Genomic DNA, 8,036 nt, shown 5'->3' with positions numbered 1-8,036 from the left:
CCCTCCCCGAGCCAGCCGGCGAAGCGCGCGCCCGCTCGCCCGCCCGAGCCCGAGCCCCGGGAGCGCCATTCGCGGAGCGGCTTACGCCAGTCACCCGGCGTACGACGCCCCAGCGGCCGGGGAGGTGCGCTGCCCGGCTCCCGTAAAGTTATTGTGAATGGGGAGCGGGTGACGTCAGCGCCGAATGTCAACAATGTAGCGATTGAGAGTGTGGGCGTTCCGGGAGAGCGCGAGCCGCGCAGCGCAGCCAACAGCCCCGCCGCCGCCGCCTCAGCAGCAGCCCCGCGGCCGCGCACCGGGCTGCGGTCGCCCCCCGCGCCCCGCTTCGCCCGCCGCTCCTCCCTCGCGGCCCGTCGCCCCCGCCGCAAGCGTCGCTCCCCTCCCCCTTCCCGGACTCGGGGGGCTGCGAGCGAGCTGCCATGTGATGCGCATCCCCTCCGCCTGCTCTCGGTGACCCCAGGACCGCCCACCACGCCGGCGGCCGGGAGGGGGCTGCGGGCTGGGAAGACGCGGGCAAGACCGGCGCAGGAGGACGAAAGTTCCCGGGAAGGTGAGTGCCCAACGGGCCGCGGGCCACGGCGACGCAGCGGGGCAAGTTTGCGCGGGGAGCGGGCTCGCGGGGCAGGGGGTGGCTTGGGGCCGCGGCGGACAGCGAGTCCGGAGGGCGGACGGCCGCTCCCCGCCCACGGCCGCCTTATGGCATTTTCTAGGAACGGGAAGGGGGGTGGGAGCCGAGCGGAGGACGCAGCGGCGGGGCGCGCTCTCCCGCCTGCCTGTTTACGGCGGGCGAGGCGGCATTGTATTTTGCTCGCGTCGCCTGGTGTTTTGGAACAGCAGGGGGAGGAGGAGCCCAGGGTAATAAGTCAGTCGCGGGGCGGGAGAGCGGGTGGGAAGAAGAGCGGAGCCCGAGCCGCAGCAGCTGTCAGACCCACGGCCCTGCCTCCGGCCCCAGCCCGCGCTCGGGCCAGCCCGGGTGGCCGGGTCCCTTGCCCACCGCACCCGCGCGCGCGGCCCTTCCGCGGAGACCGAGGCTCTGAGGCTCAGCGCTCAGCTGTCAGCTGCCGCAGGGTGGCTCGGAGGACCGCGCCAGGGCGCTAGAACAAGGCAGCCAGGGGTCCCGGGCGCAGACGTGCCCAGTGGAGCTCATGGCTTCCGAGAGGGACACCTTGCAACCCGCATCTTGCCAAGGTCCAACAACACACATCCACACCTGTATTCCAGACTCCGACCCCAGGGTTCCACCCAAGAGACCAGGTTAAGGAAGGGACAACTCGGCTGCACCTCCCCACGCCGCGGCCTTCTCTGAGGGTCTCGCGGTTCGCTCAACCGCTGGGTGTTCGGGAGTCTAGCCGCACGGAGAGGGCGGCGGGCGGCGCTCATGGACTACCCCAGGTGCCCGCGAGAGGGGACTCGACGGAGCATCTGGGCGACCTCGAGCTGGGCGAGGATTTGCAGGAACTTAGAGGAAACCCGCAGGGTGGCGTGTGTCTGAAGGGTCGCACACCCCTGGCCCCGGGGGTCATGGGCACATAGAGTCTCTCCCGCCTGCGTTCTCTTGCATACATGAAAGTTTGGCAACTTGGTCGAAGTTCCTGTAATGCTGTGGTACGGGTGGTTTTGTGTGTGACCCAACAAGGTGCTCCTCGCATTCCGCGGGTCCAGCCACTGCTGTTACTGCCTCCGGGAACAAGAGGGACTGGGGCATCCCACCTATGAGACTCAGCTGTGACTTGCGGCGGGCTCGTGGGCGGCCAGGCGACGTGTTTCTGGATTTTCACCTTCACTGTCTAGTGTCATAGTCTCTTTGTTAATTTCATCTACTGAGTGTATTTAACTAAAAAGGGTAATTACTTCAGATTTAAAAAAAAAAAAAAAAACCCTTCCCTAGTGGGAAGCATGGCGGAGATGCCTAATGAGATTTTCTCTTTTTTTCTTTTTCTTTTTTTTTTTTTTTTTTTGCTTTCTTCTGTTTAGGGTAAAATTAGAGATATTACCTCTGATAACCGTTTTCTCAGATCATTAAAATGTAACACGTAGGAAATTGTCGCGCCGGCAAAGCTCTGGCTGACTAGAAAAGCTAAGCTTGAACCGCTGTTTGCCACTCCTCCAGTAGAGATGGCTATTTCCGCCAGGCAGCGGGCCATTTGCTTAAAACGTGAGTGAGTGAGGTCATCCCATCCTGGGCCTCCAGCCGCTTACCAGTGGACCACCCTTTTCATTCTTGAAGGTAATACACGTAGTCGGGGGAAGAAAGACAGCTTGTTAGAATGAGCCTTGCTAATTCACAGTGTTGCAGCCAAAATGCTCCAATGAAAGATCTGTCAGTGTCTCTATTGTGAGTCAGTTTTCCAGGCGCTCAGAATCATCACAAAACTTTGAATGGCTTCTAGTGTTCTGGTCTTTAAAACTATTCCCCTCTTTGGCTCTATTTGCCATTTCTGAAACCCCCGAGTCATTTCAAATTAAGGCAGGCAGGTACCAGAAATGAAATATGCAACCACCAAATGAAGTAGTTTGGTTCATATTTACATGTTGGATTTTAGTAGGCTTTTAGGTTGGCCGTGTGGTAATCTAAATGTTTGAGGAAATTCTTCTGATATCTATCTGTCCATTCTGCAAGTGGGTTGACATCTCAGTTCCTAGAGATGTGTTTTCCTCAGGCGTGTGAGTCCCTGAGTTCTAGCTGGATGAAAAGCACCCTGTGCTCTTATTTTCTATTCCTAGTGCTTTGTATGGCTGCTTCTCAGAGTCTGCCATGGAGCGGGAGTGAGCCGGAAAGGGATGGAGGGGATGAAATGTCCCCTAATTTACTCTCAGCGCTACCAGCGCCTGGGAGGATGGCCTGTATTCTCTCTCTGTTGAATTATGCCCTTTGACTCAGAATCTCCAGGCAATTCCCTTCCAGTCACTCACCTCTGGCTGCTGTGTGAGGGGCTTAATTATTTGCAAACCGCCTCGAAATCCCAGGATGAAAGGCGCCGAATAAAGTGCAAAGTATTGTTATTCAGATATGGAATTTAATGATCCATTACAGTTCATCAGGAAAATGCACTTTGCCGTGATGGGAGGAAATGTTTCCACCTGATAGAGGGTAATAATAAGTGCTTAAAAGTAGGTTCAGATTACAGATGAGACAATTAACTCCAGCCATGTGCTCTTCAATTTTGTTGCAATTCATTTTGTGATCAAAGTGAGTTACAGAGAGCCAGATGGTCAGGTTCATGTTCAAATCTCTCTCAAGCAAGCCCCGCACTTCTGTGCCCACAGTCAGCATAGCCGAAGGGACTTAGTAATTCATTAGTGATTGTGAGCTACTCCTCAGAGCTTGTAATCGAGGCTCCTGTGATGCCAGCAGAAGGACCCGGGCCAATCAGTTTTGTTGGGAGCTGTTTAGTTTTACTTGGATTAGCTCTTGCTTAGCGCCTGTGGTATAGATCCAGTCTTCACAAGGTGGAAGGAGACCCTAGATCTCTCAAGCCTTGCTATGGAGCTACACTGCTCTGGATTTTAAACCTCAGGTTTCAGGGGAGTAGTATCTGGTTCGCTTCAGATGCTGGCCCGACTGTTGAATGAATGAGCAGTGCTTAGGTGAATTAGCACCTTGCAGTTCCTCTGGGAGAGTGGGGGGGGGGTATAGGTTGGTGAGGGCAGGTGAAGAGCAGGGGCAGCCTTGGAGGCAAGGACCAGTGTCTGCACACTGTTCTGCCCCTTGTGCTCAAAGGGCTCTCACGCCTGCTTTAAAAGTATGTCTTATCATCTCAGAATCTTAAGTCATAGACAAAGGGACCTCATTCCGTTTTCCACAGTACCTCATATATACCTCAGACGGTGTATATGGTCCAGGTGAGGAGAGGCCAGATAGGCATGCGGGGCAGCCACATCTTTCTCAGCCCTTGTCTGCTGTTACCAGGCAGGATAAGTCAGAATGCTGGCTCTGGACTGCCAGGTCCCTTGCCTCTTCCAGATTGTTATGTGGAGTCCTCTATCCTAAAGTGTTATTGAGGATGTTTGTAAAAACGGGGGCCCGGTCAGAGAGATGGCGCCGTGGATAAAGGCGCTAGGCCGCCAAGTTTGACTAGCCCGAGAGTGAGTTTGGAGGAAACCAATTTCAGAAAGTTGTACTCTGTTCATGCATGTGTGTGTGTGTGTGTGTGTGGTGTGTGTAGTAAATAAATAAGATCATTTTTAAAAGCTCAGACCGTCCTGCAGGTGGCCTATTTTATACCATCGAGTATACTAAAGCATCTTATTAAGACTTTCACACTTACCCAATCCCTAAAGTCTGTCCCGTGGTAGGTAATTTGCTCATGTGTACCAAAAGAGTGGTGATAGAGTGATCCGGAAAACAGAAAGGCTTGAGAGAAAAATAAAAGTCCAAATCAACTCTGGATCTCATTATGTGATTTGCCACCTTCCTTTTTTAATGGAAAACTCGATCTGAAATACTGCGTGCACAGTGCTACCCGACAGGTAGGTAACCATTGTTTGTGAACTGCTCAGACTCTTCCACTTGCTGCTCAGTGCAGCGGAGTGACTCATTTACTGTCCAGAGACTTCCATATACGTTTGGCATTTGAAAACACAATTAAAACACTGGGTTTGATTTATTAATTGTTCATGTCATAGTACTTAGTGCTATGTACATAGATAGTACATAGTACATAGATAGTACTTCTCCTGCTCATGTCTCAGTGACTCCTAGAACAATCTATGAAGTAAACATTGTGCCGGCTCTTTCCAATTGGCAAGCTCCAATCAGAACTTTATCTTGAGTGTCTGCCCACGGGCTGCACAGTGAATACATCCCACACAAAACTGTAAATTGGCTTAAAACCTTTTTATTTTAAAATCTCCACCGGGAGGTCCTCAACAGTGAATAGTGTCAATGTTGGAATGTCAGAAGGTGGTTGGACTTGCCTGAGGGTTGTTTTCCCATCTGAAATACAGAGTCCGGCCCCAAGTCAGTGACTAGATTGCACTGTGGTAAGATGTGGGGCTTTAGCATAGAGAGAACGCCACCTCAGTCCTCAGATACACAGAGCAGTGAGCAGTACAGATCGAAGGTGTTTGTCCACGTGTCTGTTCAGGCACCAAAACCTCCTCTGCGCCTCCCAGTCTGGTTATTGCAGAAGCTGCAGTGACATCAGGGCCTAGCACAGGCACTCAGAGTTCAGGGGTCAGGGCTGATGCCAACCCCTGGACTGTCTGTGAGGGGCTTCTGGCTGAACTGGACCTGCATTAGGATAAACAGCGTCCACCATGGTACTGAGAGAGAAAATTCTGTCTAGCCAGTGATAGTACACCACAGTATACTTAACACCTATTAAATCTCTATGGGAATATTTACAAATTGGACACAACGTGAAGTAAACGTTTTGTAATTTCAGTAAGGTTGCTCAAAATAATTAAACTCATTTTCTTTTTTCTGTTTGGTTTGGTCTAAGAAATACTTAACAGAAAAGTTATTTGTCAAGATTTTCCTTTTTTTAAAAAAAAATTCTTCCTTTTTTGTTCATTTCGGATGTCAGTGTGCTTAAAGCTGAAATTTAACCTTACGATTAACATGCTATTCCCTTCAAATAGGGAAATAGCCCCAGATTCTTACTCCATGGCCATCTCAAGGGCCACTTCATTTCCAAAGAATATGTAAATCAATCCACTTCAAAACTCCAGCAAACTTTCCCTTCATTTTCTCTGAGGCCTCTTCTCTCTCTTTTTTTTCTTTTACATCAAAATAATGGATGTCCCCAATCAGAAAGCATTTCACGTCCTCGTTCATTCTAGTCTCTGGAATTACAGCCAAAGCGCCTCTCGGGTCTTCCCCAGTGACTTCATAATCACGCCTTTTCCAGCATATTCCCCTGGTTATGTCTCCTTTGTTCCCAGCCTGATTAGGGATTGTCTTTTGGTTTCAAGATATGTCATCTTCCTCCTGAGTCTTTGTTTTCTTGCTGAGGGCCTCAGGACACATTGCCACTGCACAGGGAGCCGCTGCTTGGCCAGCTCCCTTGTGGCCCTGCCTCAGCTTACATCCTCTCCTTTCCTGAGTGTTATCCCACATTAGCCAGCCCCTCTACCTCTCATTATTCCGCCCAGACCTTCCTGAGCTGGCAGCTCATCTAGGCAGACTTGAATTCATTTCAGATGAATGAATGTGCAAGGACCCGTCAGTGCGGTCCCACTCCCCTGTCCCTTCTCTCTCCCTCCTGTCATTTCAGGCAGATGTCTCAGGGTTTTGCTGGGTATGCTGCGGAGTCTAGCTAGTGGCAAGTTGGGACCTTCTCTGACTCCAGGAGCAATTCCCACTCCACCAGTATGAGAACCAAATGAACGAGTGAGCATGTGTGCTCGCTCACTTGCAAGCGTCCAAGAAGCCGTAGATTATTGGTAGTTTTCATTTCCTCCCCAAACTGCGCTACTTACGGATGCTATCCAGTAGGTCATGTGAACAGAAACTACATTCTTTAGCAACAGATGCCACATGCATTCATCACAGACATACAGTGAGTGTCTCTTGGTGTGGCTAGTGGCCCAGTCCTGGCCCTGGCTCTAGTATGTACTCAGTGTAGTTGAAAGGCTGCTCTTATGAGCTGGTACAGACAGCTCATTTTAAGTTGTGTACAAGGGAAGTACGCCATCCTCTACAGGATGTCCATAAGGGATTTAACTTGGCCAGAAGATCAGGGCTGCTCCCCACCCCCAGGTATGAGTTTGAGACAAGGCCATTTTAAAACTTGGAGCTTCTGTTGTTTTCTTCCAGCTTCCTAATCCTATTAATTCACAACTGCCTTTGGCCCTTTGGAATATTGCATAACCCATGATATAACCCCTGGGGCCATTTTGGCAAATGATAGTTCTTGTCTACAGAGTCCAGAATTGATTTATTTACCTGAGTCTTCAGAACTGGATAAAAACAGAATTGCTAATTGCCCAAAGTACACTCATGTTCATTCTTAGATCAAAAAAAAAAAAAAAATACAAGTTGCTGTTGTTGCTTTGAGCATTTTAACATTGTTTGACAATATTTGAATGACCAGAGAGCTGCATGGACATTTCCTTCAGTCAGATGCCGTGTACCAGACCTGTGCAAAAATCGTTAGTGAGAATGTGAGTCTAGCTTCTAGTAAGAAGCCCTGACCTCTCGAGGGCAGGAGGGGTAATAGGATTTGCAACCAAGAGTATTTTAGCCCTTTCGTGGAAGCTCAACTTAATGAGTGTCAGCTATGATGCATGCTAAAACTCCTCTGCGTTTTCCTTGTGCGTGTGTTGCTTGCATGAACTCAATCATTCTAACAACCCAGAGCAAAGTCATAGACAGCACCAGGCTCCTGAGTGGGAAAGCAGGGTTGGACACCAGATATGTGAAACCAGGGCCACAGTGCTGTGCGCCCACGTTTCCCCCTCTTCATTTGACCTCCTGAGCTGATCTCAGGAGTGGGCATTTAGCGACTCACTCTGAAACACTGGCTGTTTGCTTGACGAGCTTGGAAAGCAGTTTCCCATGGAACCTGAGTTGAATGTCTATCCCCAATCGCAGTCATGATTCACTTGTTAATGACTGTGTTCCTTGAGTCTTAGTAAGCATTTAATGATCAGAACTAAAGTGATAACAGGGGAAAGCAAGAGATAAAGATAGAGAACATGAATCCTGTTTTCCCATCCCAGGTTTATCTCTGTTCTTCACAGCCCAACCTCTTGATAGGTGAAGAATTTGCCCTTTGAGGTTTTTGGTGGGGGAAGGAAAATAATAATAATAAAAAAAAAATGCTGGGAACATTCTATCCTGGAAGAAGAATTGCACTCACAACCAATTCCATTAGCGTTCCTAATTGAGAATGTTAGCTAGCAGTGACAGAGAAAGTAGTAACCTTTGTCCCCATTCCAGGCAGTTTCAGGAAGAGATTATCTTGCCAGATTAGCATGTTGCAATTTTCAACTGGAGGTCTGAATGGGTTTGAAGGACTCTGCTTGGCCAGCGGCCCAGTTACCTGGGGTTTGCGAGGGTCATCGCTCAGAATGCTTACTCAGCCTCACTC

General features: G+C 50.1%; 1 protein-coding gene across 1 annotated transcript in view; it reads left to right on the top strand.

The window, feature by feature from the left end:
• The first annotated feature begins 217 nt into the window (after window positions 1-217).
• Window positions 218-8,036, top strand: part of Bach2 (BTB domain and CNC homolog 2) — a 329,480-nt gene continuing 321,661 nt past the window's right edge. Inside the window, exon 1 of the mRNA XM_057790694.1 lies at window positions 218-550. The gene's annotated coding sequence lies outside the window, so the exon portion shown is untranslated. The remainder of the gene's footprint in view (window positions 551-8,036) is intronic.

The sequence above is a fragment of the Chionomys nivalis genome, chromosome 16 (assembly GCF_950005125.1).
Source record: "Chionomys nivalis chromosome 16, mChiNiv1.1, whole genome shotgun sequence".
Classification (NCBI taxonomy): Eukaryota; Metazoa; Chordata; class Mammalia; order Rodentia; family Cricetidae; genus Chionomys; species Chionomys nivalis.
The sequence above is the reverse complement of the archived record's forward strand: the minus strand, read 5'-3'. Positions and strand labels throughout refer to the sequence as shown.